Raw genomic sequence first — 21,261 nt, forward strand, 5'->3', positions numbered from 1 at the left:
AGTCTTATGAAGTTGAAGGTGGGGAATTTAGTTTGAGGTCAAAAGCCAGCCATGATCGTAACATGCATGCTGTGATGCATGAGGAGGGTCAGGATCAGTGTGGTGTCCAAGAAGATTGTGTTCTTAATCAGAGGTTGGAATATTTTCACACAGTCACTGGTTTCCCACCTGATACCCTACATGATCTTTTTGAGGGCATTGTGCCTGTAGAGCTGGCCTTGTGTATTGGCAAGATGATCTGTTGCAAATACTTCACTCTTGAGGATTTAAACAAAAGAATATTGTCATTTCCATACCAGCACACAGACTAGGTTGACAAACCCAAGCCTATCCCAAAAACATTTGCTGGAAAGAACACAGTTGGTGGCAATGGTCATGAAAATGCTACATTGCTTACACTGCTTCCTTTGAATATTGGTGATAGAATTCCAGAGGGAGATGGAGCATGGACAGTACTCATGGATTTGAAAGAGATCAGAGTTCAGTTGGTGCTGTCCTTGACATTTACAGAGGAAACAATCCAGTATTTGCAAACAAAGATATAGGACCATAGACAAATACTGCAGGAGGTTTTTCGTCATTTCACCCTGATCTACGCTGTTTTGGGCCACTTGTCCACCTGTGGACAATGAGATTTGAGGGAAAGCATCGTTTTTTCAAGTGTGTGGTTCATGACACACAAAACTTTAAGAATGTGCTAAAAACGCTGGCAACCAGGCACCAGTACATGGTGGCATACTTTCTCAGTGCCCCATCATTCTTCAGACCTTACCAGCAGACATCTAATGTCTCTTCTGTGATGGTTTCAATGCTTCCTGACATTGCAAAGGCATACGTTGCACAAAAAACAGACAGCAACATGATTTACAGCACATCAAGGGTCAACGTTGATGGTACTGATTATGATGTAGGAATGTTTGTGTCTGTGGTACAAGAGGGAGAACTGTCTCAGTTTAGCAAAATTGAACAGATTCTTCTTGTTAACAACAAGGTTGTTTTTCTTTGTCGAGAACACAAATCATTCTGCATTGTGCACCTGCCAACCTATGAACTTTTGTCAGGGAATTTGACAGTTCACACCCTATCACAGCTCAAGGATGCATTACCTCTCTCTGCATACAACATTCAAGGAAGACTGATCATAACCCCAAAAAGATACATATTATTCTCCTGAAAAGTAGATTACTTCTTACAACATACCGTGTATTACCAGTGGTAGCTTATATGATTGATAGCAGATAATGCCTCTTTGAAACAACAAAGCTTCTACTACTCTTGTTCTTTATCCATGTGTATGTATAAATGTTGTGAAACAAACTGCATTAACCTTCTCTCTGTGTGTAAAACAGAACACAGTCACAAAGAAGGAGATGACTGCTCCCCAGAAATGTGTTCTACGTGTATATGTTGCCACAGATGTTGCCATGAAGCTTACTCTGAATGAGCGACCAAAGTCAGTAGAAGAGCTGAAAAGCATAATGCAAGAAAAATTCAAGTCACGACTGGACGGTGACTTCAGTCTACAATATGAGGATCCTGACTTTGACGGTGAACTTAGCGTACTTGTGGACACTGAGGAATTGCCAGAGAAGGGCACATTGAAAGTAATTAGATCCGAAAGTGATAACACTTCCACTGAAAGTTCTGATACAGACATCCTTCCCCATGTACCTTTAACACAGCGTCAGAAGAGTTGGCCCGATTCTTTTCCCGTGCCATCTTTTTCTTATGAAGTGGAATATGTCCTTGAAGAAGGCAACAGTGCCTTTGAAATGTCTGAAAACACACTGAAATTGACAAGATCCCAGAAGCACAACATCCTGGAAAACATGGCTGAAACAATGCACAGCTTCAAACCATACCCAAATGACAGGGAAGTGGGTAAGGCAGCTGAAGCTCTAGTTACTGCACACCCGTGCCTCAGAGAGCTTGGAAGTCAGTGGATGGTATGGATGGAAGGTCAGTTCAAAGTTTAAGATGGGGAATTATCGAACAAAGCTGGCCAGATCTGGGTGTGAAGAGGTTCTGTTAACACTGTCAGGAGGAGCAAAAACAACCTTGACAGTGAACATCCCCATTCAAACATTAAAAGAGCCAGGCATTCTGAAGTTAACTTTCTTCCCAACTTTCCGAGAGGGGAGAACCGGGCTACATTGCAGAGTCGGTATTGTGACTTTATATATGGTCAGATGGTGTAACCCAGGGCACATCAGTGTACAGGGGCAGAGCTGCATGAGAGGCATAGAGCTGCGAGCTGTTAGCATCCAGCCATATTACCTCCCAAGGGAATTCCTGCACATCATCACGATAACGGTCATCCCCCCCTGGACTGAACCACCTGCACATCAACGCCAGCAAGACTAAGGAGATGGTGATAGACTTCTGCAGGAAAGTACCACGGACCACACTGGCCTATGTCCAAGGTTTGGACAATGAGATCGTGGGGGAGTACAAATACCTGGGTGTCCAGCTCAACTATAAACTGGACTGGTCCACCAACACAGATGCCCTGTACAGGAAGGGCCAAAGTTGGCTCCATCTGAGAAGACTGAGGTCCTTTGGAGTGCGTAAGACACTGTTAAAAACTTTTTATAACTTTTATAACTGGTTGCATCTGCAATCCTCTACGCAGTGGTCTGCTGGGGCTGCGGAAGCTCTGAGAGGGACAGAAAGAGACTGAACAACTGGTCAGGAGAGCTGGTTCTGTCCTGGACTGCCCTCTGGACACCATTGAGGATGTAGGTGAGAGGAGGATGCTAGCAAAGCTGACATCTATCGTTGGCAAAACCTCTCCCCCCTGCATGACACAGTGGGGGCCCTAATGTAGCACTGGGTCCATACTTCAGCCTGTTTTTGCAGTAATGTGTGATTTATGTTTACTTCAGCCTGCAATCACATACACATCATGTGCAATATTACTTTTTTCATTCTCTTTAAAGGATAACTTTCGTTTTTTACAACCTGGACTTTATTTGTAGCATTAAATACATTTAGACACCCAGACAACTTTGGTGGCATTTGGAGTCGTTTTGAAGAAATTAGCCACAGAAGAGCGGCGCGTATATCCGTACAATGCGAGTAATTGGGGCACCCGTGCGTAGCCTCTATAAACGCATAATCTGCGGCGAAACTCGTTCATATTCCAATATTTTGTTATGATATGCTGGCGCTATTCCCCTCTGAGCCCGTGGTGGCATGTTATCAACATCCAGTGTCTCTAGACAACTACTTCTGACGTGGATGACGTCATTTTCGAGCGCCGCGCGCTGCGAGCAACCAGCCACAACATGGCTAACTCTGCGGCGGTCGGCTAGTTTAGCTGTAGTTTGTGACTGTTATTTTTAACAAATGGGTGAATATTTTTCCGACTCTGAGGTGGTGGACGATGACAGTGTTTACGATGGACGTCCTTACCGTTTGAGCCAGAGTACACGGACGAGGAGCTCGTTGAAAGGAGGACGCGGAGGCAGAGAGAGGAACAGATGGTCAAACAACGACAAACGGCTGCGCGTCCACGAGTAGACGGTAACTGGTGGTGTTCTTGTGGACAATGTTCATTGATGACAACAGAGGAGGATATGTTCATCGATGATTTTCGCATTATACGGATATACGCGCCGCTCTTCTGTGGCTAATTTCTTCAAAACGACTCCAAATGCCACCAAAGTTGTCTGGGTGTCTAAATGGTCGTATTTAATGCTACAAATAAAGTCCAGGTTGTAAAAAACGAAAGTTATCCTTTAAGTACTCAACCTATGCATATATACTTTTTTCTACTGTGACACATATGTATTTATTACTGTGCAATAGAGTAAACACTGGACTTCATTTATCTGTATCCATCATGTGCAATTTCAATCAATGTGCAATTTCTGTTAAAACTGTGAAATTGTCCTCTAAATTTTGGCAGTGTATGTTTTATGCTGTTATTTTTTATTGGTCTTTGTGGCAATATATATATATCTCTTTAACATTTTTATAGTTCTTTGGATAAAATGTACCTATATAGTCAACTTTTATTTTGTATTTTTCTATTCTGTTATTCCTACTTGTATTGCCAGCTGCCTGTAACACTTGAATTTCCTTCCTTTCCTTCCTTTTATCTTACCTTATCTGACCTGACCACAATTAGAGAAGTCACAACTGTGACAAATTCTGTCAGAGCTGCCACCACGTCTCCTGCACAAAGTGTTGCAAAGATGTTTTCACTCTGTCGCCTGTTGAGAGAGAGCCAACTATAGCTGAAGATGCCCAAAACTACCTAAGAACTCCCGGAAGCTCCAGGCGAAAGGGAGACGTGTCAGCTGGCGAAGCTGCAATGAGAAATGCTGTTGCTTCTCCTCTCCTCCTTCCAGAGTAACCTCCCTGCAAAAACAATACTTTACTGCAATATTGGGTAGATGCTATAGATTAGATTGCAATCAGCAGTGTTTATTAGTACTTTTCTTTCACTTTTCATGGTACTTTTAATAGTACTTCCACTCCTGCCCCCACCCCACCCAAGTGGGTGCATTTCATTTACATTCCTTCTTTGTCTTGGCTCTGCTCTGGCCTTTTCACAGGGCAACCCTCTGTTGTGAAGTTACTTAGACATTCTGGATGCATCCTCCAAACCACAAAACACCTCATATACACACACAGCACACACATACACACAGACAAAAACATACTCTATGCCCAGGAAACGACAACCTTCATGAGTTAATCACTGCATTTAACTGTGATCGACTTTCACAGCCAGACTAACATGGCTGAAGCATGATGGAATAGTGGAAGCTACTGCAGAGCCTCAGATTAAGAAAAATTCAACAATAGATTCTTCTTATTCTGCCCTGTTAAAGGCCTCTCCAGCAGACGCCTGTGATTGTGTAACAAAGACGATTGAGTTATTGAGGCTATAAATGCTGAGATTGTCTGTGAACTGAGTTGTTAAGGGAGGGTTTATTCACTGCTGGTGTGTTTGTGTGTGTGTGTGTATGTTTGTGTGTGTGTGTGTGTGATGGTTGCTATATACCTTAATTAGTCCCACATTGGGGATTGTGATGAAAAGGAGTGATTATCAAGTTGTTTGTGTAAATGACGTTGTTGCTGTCCTTAAGTGGTTCTCCTCCCTTAACAGTTATTTTCTAGTCAGTTTGATCTGCTGAATCTTATACAATGTTGTGATGCTGTATGCCCATCTTTACAATATTGCAACTATTTTTGAAAAGCTTGACTGTCTGTTGTTATCTGAATTCAACAAAACTGTCTTATTTCAAGGTCTACTTTCTGGTGATCTGGTGAACACATCCTATGGTCTTTATGGTGATCATGTTATCATGTGATCTAAGTATAGAACTTTGTCATATGAAATAAGATTACCCTTTAAATTTAAATTTACACAACAGTAAGAGGCATCAGTAAAAAAGCAAGGGAAGTTCAGGGGGCATCCCAGAACAGAGCTGGCCTTTTTAACCAGTCTGTTAAGTCTCTACCTGTCAACCGTTGAAATGCTGCTGTCCCAACCGACCACTCCATAGAAGACGACTGGCACCACATAGTCCAAGAAAGTCCCCATGTTTGCCCCCTGCTCTCCAAAAGACCCTAGTTTGCTCAGCAGAAACAGTCTGCTCTGGCCTTTCTTTTATAGTGCATTTGTGTTGTCAGTCCAGTCTATTCCCTAGATGTTTACTGGTGTAGGAGTAGTGTTTGCACCTGCGGAGGTCCACCACCAGCGCTATGTTTTTCCCTGCATTGATGTCGACGTTGTTCCACTGGCACCAATCCACAAATCTCTGGGTCTCCGTGCGTGAGGAAAAACATTTCCATTTACTTTCAAAATATACTTGCTGTTGCAAATTAGTACTATGTAAACATAAAAAGCATGATTGCAATAATGCCCACTTGTACACAAAGATATTAAACTCTTCATTAATTCATGTTACCAGAGGATGGACTTCTTCAGCTTTTGACACATGAATTTCCTCTGCTGGCAGGGCCAAAATTTCATTTGTATAAAACATATGACAAGTCTTGTAGTTCAATGTGTAATCCATGACATTTTGCTGAAATGTGTGACCGGGGGGGGGGTCCCGTCTCTCATTCTGTCAAACTAATCCAAAATACATAGCACAATTTACTGAACACAATTATGCTCTCCAAAATATGTCTGTACAGTTTTTTTTAGTTTGTTTGTTTTGTTTTGTTTTTGGTGCAGCCCTTAATTTGTGTTCAGGCTGAATGTAAAGCATTTTTTTTTCTTTATTGCCACAAATTTTGCTGCTGAAACTGATTGAGCAGTAAAACTCGACCTGCCTTCGAACGTCCCTCTGTATTTTGTTTGAACACACCCTCACACTAAAATATCAAGTTTGTATGCACTTCTTCTATTAGCTCAAGAAACATTATTTCCTGAGGATGAGAGAGTTTGTAACAAAAAATCGTTTTGTCTGGCTTTTTACAACAGCTACAGCAACAGCTTACAGATACTGGAGTGAACCACAATGAAATTATAATATTCAGTGATAAAATTAAATGAACAATTATTCATGTAAAAACGGTGCGGTAACACTTAAACATCTTAGTACAGCATTTTTATTGCACAGATGTTCCATTCTCTGCAACAAGACAGCAAGTCTGAGGTAAATAAATTGGGATTTACAGTCACATTCCAAACTCGGAATACACATGTAATGTGGCTAAATCTGCATCAATAAATGAAGTAAGAACTTCATGGGGACTAGTTAAAAGAATCATGGCTTTGTTTCACACCATTAATGTTTCTATGTTTAAGTGAACTGAAGTGACTTTCCCCCAATTTAGCTCCCTGTTAATTGGCAGCATATGTGCGGAGGTGTTAATGCAATTAGAGCAGCAAATACCACTGAGAATGTCACATTAGGACCTTGTTTGGTGCTCAGTAGTAATACTGTGATTGCATATTATTGCTGATTTGGCAAGTAGCAGTTTCAGCGGCATGTCAATAATCTGCTTCCTAGCACTGATCTACAAGGATTGCTAAATCCATAGGAGACATGTAGCAAGGAGCACTGGACCTGAAAAAAGAGGATTCATGAAATTATCATGTATCCAGTAGAAATGCTCAGTCACATGTTTGTCACCAATGTAAACAATAGTCTCACTGAAAAAGACTCCAGATAAAGATAGCTAACGTGGAGACCTTGTGTTTTCTCTTACTGAAGTGCAATTGATTTGACTTGGTTTAGTGGAGTTTTGGGATACATGCTGTCTTTCTCTGAGTTAAGTTTGAGTTTGAGTTTTGGTTCACTGTAAAGTGGATAAGTTTTGCATGACTTTCACAGCAAGGATTACAGCATTATACTGTGAAATGTACTCACAACAATTTACTGTAATTTCACATCTGTGACATTATAATGCATTGTTGTAAAAGCACAACTGTATACTGTAACTTCACAGTTTCAATGACAAAGCAATTACTGTGATATTACAGTACACTACTGGGGAATTACAACCTTTTGCTGTACATCATTACAACAGGTCCCTGTACTTTTACAGTGTGTGCTGTGAAAGTAATGCACAAGTTGACAGTAATTTACTGTGAATTTACAATGTATACTGTGGAAGTCATGCAAAACTTATCCAATTATTTATTGTGAATTCACAGCGAAAAATTTTACAGTGATAGCTTTTATATTTACTGTGAAAGTAATGCAGATGATCAGTATCCATTTACTGTGAATTTATAATCACTGTACAAGTACAATCAAAGCCCCCATAGAAACCACACTCTGAAGCAAAGTCAATGTTAGCCCAATGGCATATTATTTTTAGAAAAAAGGTTATTCAGCATAACTGCCAAAAAATTCAAGAATTCAATAACAGCAACAGACATGTTATTCTTTTTTAACCTTATTTAATTGAATACATTAGAAAGGCAACATTTGTCCGGACTACCCAGCTGTGTCACAATAACAATACGAGAATGGGAATGAGGCCTACCTGGCAAGGTAAGAGAGTAAGAGAGAGAGCGATGAAGGGATGTCGCAAAGGGGTGATGTGCTCCTCTCAGTCTCAAACATTCTATAACCCACACAACAGCGTTGCAACTCCTGCAGCAAAAAAAAACTATGATGCCCACTCAAAGTCAATAACCTTCCTCAAAAGGGTGCTCACATGAGGATTCATTGTTGTGTGCTTCTTGGTCTTTAAGCCTCTTTCGAGATTGATGCCCAAGAAGCACCTGTTAATAAGCAAAGATAGTTTCAGTTTTAAATAGACTTATGTATTGCAGGCAACATTTATCAAGGTGTTCAACTGTGCCTTTTCCCATATCACACCCTAATAGATCTATAACCCAAACTTGTCGGATCTTCCTCTCATCATAAAATTATTTTTAGCCATCTTAAGCCAGGGTGCCTCAGGTTAGGTTTGCCTTAGGCCCGGGCCACACAGCACGCCTGAGCAGAGCGTGAGCTTGGCGTTACGGCATGGTTTTCATTTCGGCGTCCATACTAGCAGGTTAGAATATCCACACAGCCGGCATGAGTAGTGCAATGCGTCATCTAGAGAGTCCAGGGCTCGCCGTTTTTTTCCGCTGCATGGCCCGGGCGTTAGGCAAAGTGGTCTGGGCATCCTCTGTTGTTTTTCTACTGTAGGGGGCTGTAGCAATATGCGCTGCCACTCTATTTCAATTTCAATTTATTTAGGATAACCCATTGAGATGCAGCATCTCATTCAAACGCGTCTTCATGCAATTGGCCAGCTGGTAAATTAAACCCAACCCTGTTGGAAGTATGACAAGCACATCCTTTTCAATAAAGGGTCTGACCTTTGAATGAACTCCAGCGTTGACGATCCAGCGGCAGGATACTCAAGGTACTCAAGGTAATAGCTGCTGAAGAAAGCTGCTACTCCATGTACAAACAAAGGGTGTGGGCCCATCACAACATGTCCCTCAATGGATATAAGCCACCCAGAGGGCTTCATCATGTCACCTGAAATGAACAGATACCACATCATGTGTTATGAGCACTTTGAGATCTGTTTCAGATATATAGTAGTGTGCCATGCAAATGTAATTATTATTATTATTATTTGTGGTCATGTAGATTCCTAGAATTAAAAAAAAAAAAATACTGAGTTTGCCTTGAACGATCAAGCAGGGGGTGCTGGGGAGTTCTGCAGTATTAACATCCACAGCAGTGACACATGGCTGTAACACAGTAACACACAATAGCATAGATTTAACATTAAAGGATAAATATTGTTCATTGGTCAGAGGTAAATCAGGTATCAAGGTAATAAATGGCGTACAATGTAATCACTCATTTTGCATTTTAAATATTTGAATAAAAAAATCTTACATCAACTTCAAGCATCAAATTCTCCTTCGGCTTTCTGAAGTATGACATTAGGAGCAGCAGGATGCAGGCAGCCTTGTCAGAGTCTGGCTCATAGCAGGCCAGAACATCACAGATCCTGGGGTTGTCCAGCGTTGCACAGTAATCCAGGATGGTCTGTCCTCGTCGACTGATTGCCTCCTGCAGTTTTTGAAGGATGTCGATGTCTGTCAGGAGGCTAAAGTGTGAGAATAGGTATTTCTGAGAGAAGAGAAAGGGCCACTCCAGTTTGATCTCGGACATCGCTGGGACAGTTAAGGTATTTCCGCAGGATGACATATGTCTTCGTCATTATTGGTTCTGCTCTCTCTGCCCCACTCATTCCTTCCTCTGTGTACACAGACATACATATGTATTGTTAGTACCCAAGTAACAACTGACTAAAGTCACCCCAATTTGCATTGCACAAAATTAAAAAATAATAATAAAGACAGTAGATTGCATGCCTGAGTAGATGTTGAGCAGATCCCTCTTCATATTCTCCAACATTGCCTCGGTCTCCCCCACTGGCAAATCTGCTGGGCCCCACCTCACACATCTAGGGGTGGGCATCACAGGGTAACTATACGATTGGGGGTGATTATAGCTCAGAAGTTGGAGCAGGTCATCTCATGGCTGAAGGGTCTACATCTGTGTTTACTACAGTATTGACACCGCAACATGCTTGAAGTAAAAAGGGTCCATGTTAAAGTGTCCATAAAGTAGTCAAGAGAAAAGTACGTTTTGTCCTGTTTCAGGGTTATTCATGGTCTTATACAATGCTTTCGATCAAAATGTTGACAGATTTTACCCGTATATTGTCACATACGCGTATTGGTCAACAGGACCTCTTGCCAGTCTGGTCTCTCCTGCCATTCCCCTGCGCGGTCTTCCTTCTCTGCGGCATCGAGCAAGAGTATTATTCCTATTTTTGTACTCCACTCTTGCTTTTACTTGTTGCAAAAGAGAGTGACATCCGTCTCCAACAATATCACCGTGCTTCCCAATGTCGCCAAATGTTTTTGGATGGTTTCTGAAAATAGGCAATTAGACAATTAGAAAATACGTCACTATTGTGGACAAAATAATCACAATAAACTATATTATTACAATACGAAATATAAAGAAAAAAGGTCTAACTGGCACTGTATCGTAGTGTCAAACTGTAGCTTCTACTTTGAACCAGTCTGGTTCAAAGACAAACCTGAACACTAACTTCCATGCAGACCAGTACACTTACAACATAAGCACACAGCTAATGTGAGGATTTCTTAAAGGAAAGAAACATGCTAGTTAATTTAAACACAAGATACTTGTGCTCAAAAAGAGGATTCATTCTCAGTGAAGAACCTTGGAGCTCTAATCTGCCTCTATACCTGCCAAAGAGCAGTGATTCCTAACACGTCTCTGGGGGTCATCAGGTGGAAACCTCCCTTCAACAGTGTTTCGCCTACTTAGTCCCACTACACCTCCAGGAGGTTAGGCAGTGAACTCCGGCGTCCCAGAGTCACCCCCCCTAGTGCCAGTTCACACTGCTCCTACACAATCCAAACAGCACCGCCACGTTCAACTGACCCAGAGATGCTCCAGGTAGTGGCCAGTACCGATGCTACCATTTAACTATTGCTAATGCTAATGCTAACCGCTAGGAAGAACAGAAGAAGACAATACAGTTCCGATGCTACCATTTAGCTAATGTTACGTGCTAACCGCTACCTGCTAAGAGGAACAGAAGAAGACAATAAAGCTAGATTCACCTATACTGTTAATGTTAATTGCTAGCTACCAATACTAACTGCTAAGATACTATCGTACTCTCACCGCTTTAGCTATTGTTAGCTGCTACAATGCTACCACAGGCCTAGATGCCACATGTAACTGCTGATTGCCACACTACCATCATCTACCCCTGCCTCTCACCAACTGCACCAAGAAAAAGCGGGGTGGGAATACAAACCCTGGTTCGGGTAGGGGATGGAAAATAAAGAGGTAGAGTCAAAAGATGAAAGTAGGGATTGGATACAGACCCTTGTTCGGGTAGGGGGTGGAAAATTTAGAGGGTGCTGAAGGTGGAGGCCTAAACCACAGACTAGATTTAACAGCCTCTTCTAACATTTCCTTCAAGAAGCAGCAAACCCTACCATTTCCTTCCAAAAGCAAACAGAGCAGGAAAACAAACCCTAACATTTCCTTCAAGAAGCAAACAAAACAGGAAAACAACCAAAAAGATCAAAAAAACAAGCCAACTCTGTATCTTACCACGCACACTCACCTGAACAGGCCGCATGGTCCCAAAGAGAGACTCTAGCTGGCCACACCCCCACCTTATCTAAACTTCCTGGTTCTCTTCCTATTGGCAGAGCGAGAAGATGGGGCGGGGAAAGCAGAGCAGAGGAGAGGTGTCTTGTTCAGACTTTAACCTCTTCTCTTGCCGGGTTAGGCATGCATGTCCTCTGCCCCCCCCCCCCCCTCCCTCACTGTCCCTATTTCACCCCCCAACTACTATTATTTCTCCTGATCCATATCCACTGACTAGACCTAGCAGCCTCATCTGACATCTCCCTCACTGTCTTTCTTAAATTTTGCCCATGCACTCCCAGCTCCCTCAACAGTGAAACAGCTGACCCTGCAACAAAACCTCTACACCCCACTTCAACCGGACAGACCCTGGTCTTCCATCCCCTCTGCTCAGATTCTGTCTTTAAATCTGCATACTTAGTCTTCTTCCTTTCATAAGCTGCCTCCACTGAATTTTCCCAAGGGACTGTTAACTCAATAAAATACACAGTCTTTTTACTCATGGACCATAAGACAATGTCTGGCCTCAGATTACTATAAACTATTTCCTGGGGCACAACTAGCTTTCCTCCCAAGTCGACCTGCATTTGCCAATCATCAGCCCCTACCAGGCAGCCACCTACCTGCTTTTCTCCCTGACTTAGCAGCTTTTTCTCCCCCTCTCGAACAAACTGCACATCTAACCTCTCCTTTCTAGAACTTCCAGAATTCACCTGCTTCCTTCTCTCCTCAATGCCTGCGGCTAAGCTTCTCAGCACCTGATTATGCCGCCATGTATACCGGCCTTGTGATAAGCTAATTCTACAACCTGACAAAATGTGCTTTAAACTTGCTGTACCTGAGCAGAGTGGGCACGATTGATCGCCCTGTACCCAGAGACTTAGGTTCTGCGGGGTTGGCAACACATCGTATGTCGCCCCTATCAGAAATTTAATATGGCCTTCCTCCATATTCCACAGGTCCCTCCAACTAAGTTTCCTCTTCTCAACACCTTCCCAATTCAACCATTGTCCCTGTTTGGCTTGACCAACTGCTTTTGCCCCTCTTAACAACTCCTCCTGTCTACGCACCTGTTCCACTACAAGCTTTCTTTTCTCCTTTAGACCTGCTTTATTCCACACTGGTTTGCCTGGGCCAAGCCCCAAGCCTCCCCGGCCAAATTGAACATTTCCTACTATTTCTGCATGCCTAAGAGCTACCTCTGCCTCCTGCACTGCTGCCCTTGGGTTCCATTTCCTCCCCCCAGAAGGGCTCGGAACCACATTGCTAACTAACATGTCCTTACTCCCAGATAATAGAAGTTCTGTCCTAACCTTAGTGCATTTAAACTCCTCTGTTAGACTGGATACTGGCAGCTGAAGCATTCCTTTCCCATACAAAGCTACATTGCTTAAGCACCTGGGAGCACCCAACCATTTTCTAATATAAGAGCTAACTAGCCTTTCCATTCTCTCTGCTACAGATAATGGGACTTCATATACTGACATTGGCCACATTAACCTAGGATACAAGCCAAACTGCAAGCACCACAACCTCAGTTTTCCTGGGAGCCCTGATTTATCTATTCTCTCCAGCCCTTCTGCAACATCCTTTCTAAATTGCACAACCTGTTCAACATCATTCAGGTCCACATTGTACCACCGTCCTAGACTCTTAACTGATTTCTCCCTAATTGTTGGGATTTCCTCACCATCTATAGCAAACTTTCTATCACTTACTTTCCCTCTGTATATTGAAATACTCCTTGACTTACTAGGCTTAATCTTCATACTAGCCCACTTGAGATTCTGATTGACTTTATCTAACAACCTCCTTGTACATGGCACTGTTGAAGTTAGCAGTGTCATATCATCCATATAAGCCCTAATTGGTGGAAGACGCATTCCATTCTGCCATCTCTCTCCACCTACGACCCACTTGGAAGCCCTAATAATTACCTCCATAGCCATTGTGAAAGCTAGCGGGGACACTGTACATCCTGCCATAATACCAACCTCCAATCTTTGCCAGCCTGTTGTGAGCTCTGCGATACTTGCACACAGTCTGATGTCTTGGAAATATGCTTTCACCAAGTTAACAACTATCTCCGGCACTTTAAAGTAGTCAAAGGAACTCCAAATAAGGTTATGTGGCACTGACCCAAACGCATTAGCCAGATCTAAAAATACAACATTCAAGTCTCTTTTCTCCCTCTTAGCTGTCTGAATCTGATGCCAAATCATGCTAGTATGCTCTAAGCATCCCGCAAATCCTGGTATCCCTGCTTTTTGCACTGTCGTATCTATCATACCATTCCTTTCTAAGTATTTAGCCAGCCTCTGTGCTACGATACTAAAGAAAATCTTTCCCTCAACATTTAGGAGAGAAATCATCCGAAACTGGCTAAGGTCCGATGACTCCTTCTCCTTAGGGATGAAGACACCTCCTGCCCTGCGCCATGCTCTTGGAATACTTTGTTTCTCCCAAACTATTCTCAGGTATCTCCATAGTGTCCTTAAGATGCCAGGTGCACTCTTATAGACACGGTAGGGGACTCCATTAGGCCCTGGGGCCGAAGAAGCCTTTGCACGCCTAACCACCTCCACCACTTCTCTCCACCTAGGTGGGCTCACATCCATCTCCTGCTCCACTTCCCCTAAAACAACATCAGGCTGAACAACAAGACCTTCATAAAAACGTTATTAAGTCTGGTTTTCTTGACTTTACTAGCTCCATTTAAACAAACCATGTTTACAAAGTCTTCACTTCGGCACCCTTGTGACATCACAGAGATGCAGGAAATGAGTCAATGAAAACTACAAACAGCTGAAGGGGATGGGGCTGGGGATTTACTGACAGCTTGGGGGGGCTTAATGGACATTTTTGGACATCTTAATGGTCTACGGAATGTTCTATTCTCGTCTTGCATGGTCTCTTTGTGTATAAATTCTTATAAATCCTCAACCCTGTGAGGAACAATCAAGTATTTTACATCTTTTTGACCGATCATGTGACTGCTCACAGCTTCCCCACTGGATTTGCCAGTCATCTTACTGGCCTGACTACTACAAACACAACAATGGGATCGATGTAAAGGTTTAAGTGTCCCGCTTTCATTAAAAAAAGAATTATGTTGCTCTCATTTACCGCTCTGGACATAAATGCAATAGAGTAGACTATGCCGCCGACCTCTAATTAACTGACTAAAAAAATGCATAACATGTTGACCGCCATGCAAAACTTTCACCATTGATATGATATATGATGATTCACCTTACTACTGTATATCTGATCAAATGCTGAGTCATGTACCTTTATAATCTTATGATACACGAACACTTAAAAACGGTTCAGTAAAAGCATAATGTACAGTATTTAGGTATTCAAATTCAAATAATTAGATAAGAACAATAATTGCCTCATGTTTGTCTGATCTTGATCCCGCTTTTGGCGCCGTCCCAAAAGGTGGCAGCCTGTAGCAGCAGCTCCCGTCGTGTTTTTTCTGCAATTTCCCAGCTTGGGATAAATAAAGTCTGTCTGTCTGTCTGTCTGTCTGTCTATCTGTCTATCTATCTATCTATCTATCTATCTATCTATCTAGGCTGTGGTAAACAGCAAACTCTAACGTTAGCTAACTAGCGTTAGCTTGCCTATATCAGACCACACAGGCAGACGCTTTAGCAAGCTAACGTTGGCTGGTTAGCTAAAAGTTGCTACTGCTACCGTTCGCCATTTACTTTTACATACAGTAGGACGTGAGAGAACTTCCGACAGTTTCGAGCACTTGCTAACAAAATATGAACGGTGTAATGCGATAGACATTCATCTGAAAATAAATTGGTGCATTGCAATTGGATGTTAGGCATGCAGCTCACCTCCTCCATTCAGCTCGGAAGTCCAAGGGAAAGCGGCGCCTCCGCTGAGCTCCACCCCCTCCTCCCGTCAGTGCTCCATCCAAAGCCACGCCTCCAGAAACTTGCTTGCTCAATGCTCCATGTTGAAAGTACAGATTGTTTAGGTTACATGAGCCATATGTAGCCTTATCAACTTATTCTCCTGCTAACTTGGTATTTCTGCTGAGGAGTGTGCTTAATATTTCCGGCAACTGTGAAACGTGTCATCTATCTATCTATCTATCTATCTATCTATCTACTGGCTATAGCTTTACAGTTCAGTCATGTGACTTTCCAAGGAATATTTGACTACAATGTTTCACTGTAATAATACTATTGAATGCTGTGAAATTCTTGCATTTTTTTATTGTGTTGCTGTGATATTACAGACCTTGTTGTGATGTAACAGGGTTTTTTTGATTGCAGGATTTTACTGTAAAATAACAGGTAAATGCTGTAAAATCCAAGAATACTGTAGTTTTTACAGGTATTCATTGGGATATTACAGGGGAACTTGATTACAACAAGTTACTGTAAAATAATACTGTTAATTATTGTGAAATGCTGGTAAATTTTAACAGTGTTGAGCTGCATTTTGAAATCTGTGAATCTGAATACAACTGAAAGGAGTTTCAGAACTTTAACTTTCTAACTGCTAGTAACTAGGGTCCTACATGAACACAAAACTTAATGCCAAACTTTCACATGATTAGTTTATGTTTTTGGCTTTGTCTGTGCTTGTTCCAGGAGAGTAAAGTGGTCTGTTCCCATCTGGATAGAGGTGAATTCAAAATTTAGCCACACTGAAATAAAACGTGATGACAGTTTTGGGGTTTTGTGACTCACAAAGAATGCAGTCACATTTTTGTTTGTGTATTTATCTTATTCTAATATATGAACTTTATTTTGGGATTAGTATTTTATTTGTCCATTTTCAATGGATTGTTCTGTTACCCAGGGACTTTTAGCTTCTGACCCTCAAAATATATTGAGTGTTTTGTGTTTTAAAGTATTGTTGTGCACCTTTCAGGCCACAAGTGTGCAGGGCACACTACCATGATACAACAGTATAAGTGATAGTAAAGTAATATGTTTCATTATCATACCAAAATATTAAGGTGTTCAATTAAGTTAACAGCATATGAAATCTAAGTATTTTACCTAAGTTACACTGATAATTGGGTTGATGCAAGGTGCACATTGTTTTCATACTGAATTAAAAAAAAAAACAACTGTTATATATTTTGTATCATCACAGTAGCAGAAATAAGAAATGACCTGGTGATGATAAAAGTATTTAAATCATATAAAATATATATATTTCAATCATTATGTCATTGACAGGAATTTTGCTGACAAGCTTTATCAGAAGCTTTTTTTGTTTGTTTGTTTGTTTATTAAGTTTGCTGTTTAATATTCCAAAATGCAAATGTTGGTAATTGTCATTTTTGTACTGGTTCATTGTTTTAACCATCACATGGTAACTAGCATTACTAACATTATTTTGTGTTGTTTATTTCATCTGTAACGTGTTCCATGATATAGTAATTGTAAAAACATTATTGCAATCTTTTTAGTAATGTGTTAGATTGCTTTAATATTACTGTTTATTTTACCCCTAACACTGGTAGAGCATACAGATCAGTTACTTCTCTGCAGTTCTCTGCAGTGGAAATTGTATTGTAGTGATCTGTGTGACCTACACACAGGACTGTGCCTGAATGCATCCTTTGTAGACATTAATTGAAGGCTGAAGTTGCTGCTGCTGTGCTACTGACATACTGCTTTTACTGCACAGCCTGTGTAGACATTGTTTGAGAGTAGATGTAATCCTGGATTTGCCTTCAATACATTGTATTGTTCCTGTGAGTTAATTACTTGCTTGTAAGAGCCTTCTTCTGCTTGCTACTCTTCACTCCAGACTTAAACTAGTTGTAAGCAGCTCCTTCACATTAACCACAGCAAACGCGTCAGGAATGTTAATGTCCTGATGTATATCCTCCCTCATGGCGTCTCCTCAACCACGTGACACAACCTGCGGTCATACAGAAGAACCGACATGAAGAGAAAAAAAGAGAGATTGAGTAAAAAAGGAAGTAGGAACATCTGAGAACGAGGTATAATTACATGTTTGGCAGAGCAGTGGCACAGCTATATACTTGTTAAGTGGTGGGTTTGAATGTGTGAGTATCTCTGTGTGTCTTTACAGTATCTACCCTGTCTGTGTGTCTGTATGTTGCAAATGCATGCCGTGTGCAGGGAAACAATTGATTTTTTTTTTTTTTTTAATCAAACCAGATATGCACAATGACCATGTAACATGCATGCACTTTAAACTGTAAACCTTGGCAAGGGATGGTTTTTACATCCTCAGCAGTGTACTGCAGTGCATAGTGCTTGCAGAGATCTGTATATTTATGTATGCTTTAATAAACAACTTGGCTGTGCACACCAGTTGTGATGCACTGAACCACGACACTAATCCGAGTCACTTTCGCTGTCTACTTTTGCTCAGATTATATTTTGAGGATTAATGAATATCAGACAGAAGAGTACTTAACTTCAAGGCTTTTAAAATAACCCTTTCTCTTTTGAGCAAAGATCTTTTCCCTGAGGATTCCTTTCCCTTAAAGAGAGGATTTGTTCCCTCTGTGACAGTGTTAGAGTAATGAGTAGCTCCCACAGAAAGCCACTGTGTTGAATAATTGACTGTAAACACTCAGGGAATGTTAATTAAGCCTCTCACCCAACCAGACAGATTCAGTTGGGTAATTTTGTGTTTTGGGGACAGGGAAACCTCATGCAGCTCAGATGTGTAAAGCTGCAACTTCCACTAAAATTTGTTGAAAGCAAACCAGGCCTTTATGCCTCCATCAGAGTGGACTGCACAGTGATCTGTCGAGCATTCAAAGGCTGAATAATGGCAACAACATTTTAGCAAAGAGTGATATATTTTGCTCCGAATAAAGCTTGGACACCAGCCAGATCAATTGTAGTAACGCAAATCACATTTACTGAACTGTGTTGACACTCTGAATACCTGAAGTAAATGTATAAAACCATTATGTGGCTCCTAGAGGATGCAGTTTATTACACCCCGCAATGCAACATTGAAAGGGGGGCAAAGTAAACGTTAAAGATGATGCAAACATGTCTACGAGAGTTGAATAGTGAAAATGTAACTTTCAGCCCAAGGCTAAATGCATTTCCAGAAATGTACACAGACATGAAGAAAAAGGACAGACTGGAAGAATATAACAGAAAGAAGTGGAGGTCCTGGTGAGTTCAGAAAATAGAGTCTGAACTATGACACAAACACTCACAGAGTCTCAGTCCACAGACATAGCCAATCTGTACATTGCTATCTAGCTACAGGTAGAGGCTGTGGTATAGTTGAACTGAACTCATGCATACAACATGTTATCTGACCATGTCTGAAGGCGAAGGGTAACAAAACTGTTCTTCATGGACAAATTTAAAGCTGGGGTGAAAAGCCTGCTGTCACTGAGGACTTGGTAATCATGCATCTGCATGGAGGCTAAAAGGCTAGCACATTAATGTTTCCGTGCTTTTCCCAAAATGCTCACATTGGGTGAATGTTGCATCATTTGCATGTGCAGTAGGCTACAAAGACAGCTAGGACGAAACAAAACCTTTTCGTGGTGGGTGATAGACTTTCATTGGGATGAATGGCCACCATATTGGAATTTGTTTTAATGAATGCCTACAATTGTCAGTTTGGCAATTTTACTGTTTATCTTTTATTGTTATTTCTCTTCCAAATATGTTTGTCTAATCTCGGGGTTCATTTCTAACCTGTCTCCTCATGTGACTGGCTGTGTTTCTAGGCCCATCTTAGTTGTGATGCTAGTGTGCACCCATATCTCAGCTATTGAATTGATTAGGCATAATGCCATTTTAACGATAGGAATGGTGGTCAAAGATAGAAAAATAACACAAGAACCAGGCTCTAATAAATGAGAATTGAGGAGTAACTTAATTCGCCATCCAAGTACATTCAGAGTATTTATATGGCCAATGATATAGATTTCTTAATGGCAATAAATTAATCAGCTGCATGTGCATGTTGCAGATATCAAATGATCAGTGTAACTGGGGTCTGTTGGATCACTTTGTTTGGGTTCAAGAGATTCCAGGTTGTCTTGATTACCCTCTCCAAAGACACAAAACCAATGTTTGACAAAACATTGGTTCTGTGTCCAGCAGAGGGCCTTCTTTTATCATCTTTAACATAGGGAGTTACTAAGCACAGACATCAAGAAAGTGTGCACCAACACACACACACACACACACACACACACAAAAGAAAAAAAAAAGGGGGTTTGAGAAATCTGCCTCTCTTTCCTGCACTGGTAGTACCACTAACACCACATATGAAATTATGTGGTGAACAAAAAAGTCTAAACAAAGCAAAATATAAAATATAAAAATATAAAATAATATATTTCAAACTAGTCACCTTTTGTTGTTATGACTTATGTTTTGCACACTAATGGCATCACTCTCAGTAAACTTTGTGAAGTCACCTGGAATGTTTTTCTTGTAGTCCTGAAGGAGTTCCCATATATGTTTAGCACTTGCTGGTGTGTTTTAGGTCATTGTCCTGTTGAAAAACTAATGATGGTCCCATGAAGCTGAAACCAGATGGGATGGCTTGTGTCTGCAGAATAAGTGTAAAAGTGTATAAGTGTGCCTTGACTTTTGAATGAATCGTGTCACCAGCAAAGCAACCCCACACAATCACACCTCCTACTCTATGCTTAATCATGGGAACCACACATGCTAGTATCATTCATTCACCTTCTCTGCATCTCACAAAGACACAGCAATTGTAAGAATAAAATTCAGATTTTGACTCGCCACACCAGAATACAGGTCTATTGTCTGTTCCTTGTGTTTATTGGCCCAAGCAATTCTTGTCTTTTTGTTGGTCCCAGTCTCCTCCAACCAATTGCTGTTAAGATGGGTTACTCTGTGAAGCATTTATAGGGGTCCTAACATGTAGCACCATTAATTGGTAATTTCTGAGGCTGGTAACTAATGAGCTTAGCCCCTGCAGAACTCATGGTCTAACTTTCTGGGGGAGATCCTCATGAGAGCCAGTTTCATCATGGTGTTAAATGTTTTTTGTGACTGCAGAAGAAGAAATCTAACATATTGAAATTGTCCAACTGACCCTCATGTCTTACAGTAAGGATGGACTGTTATCTCTCTTACTTAGAAGAGCAGTTCTTCCCACAAAGTGGATTACTACAGTCATTGAATATGGCTAAATGCATAAAGAAAGAAAATAGATCACAATTTTCAATTCCGAACCCAGGCATGTCAAACTGATTCCATTAGGGCCATGGGGGGGCAGCCGTGGCCTACAGGTTGGAGAAGCGGCTTGTGACCGGAGGGTCGCCAGTTCGTTTCCCCCTGCCGCCTGATGCGGCAGCCCACTGCTCCTGTGTGTCTCACTGCATGTTGCATGTGCATGTGTGTGTTTCAGTAAATCAGTGATGGGTGAAATGCAGAGAATAATTTCCCAGTTTGGGATTAATAGAGTGAATAGAGAGAGAGTGAGAGAGAGAGAGTGGCTGCAGGTTTTTGTTCAAGCCAAGGAGGAGCACACCAGGCTGGAATCAATCATTCAGCTGATCTCAGTCTTCAGCTGATAACTAAGTGATCCCTTGATGTTGATTCGTTGGCCTGGTGTGCTCCTTCTTGGTTGGAACGAAAACCTGCAGCCA

The 21,261-nt window shown here is 41.4% G+C and overlaps 1 pseudogene; it reads right to left on the reverse strand.

The window, feature by feature from the left end:
- Window positions 1–8,085: 8,085 nt before the first annotated feature.
- Window positions 8,086–20,641, reverse strand: LOC121622350 (annotated as a pseudogene).
- Between the last annotated feature and the right edge of the window lie 620 nt (window positions 20,642–21,261).

Source organism: Chelmon rostratus, chromosome 18 (assembly GCF_017976325.1).
Source record: "Chelmon rostratus isolate fCheRos1 chromosome 18, fCheRos1.pri, whole genome shotgun sequence".
Lineage (NCBI taxonomy): Eukaryota > Metazoa > Chordata > Actinopteri > Chaetodontiformes > Chaetodontidae > Chelmon > Chelmon rostratus.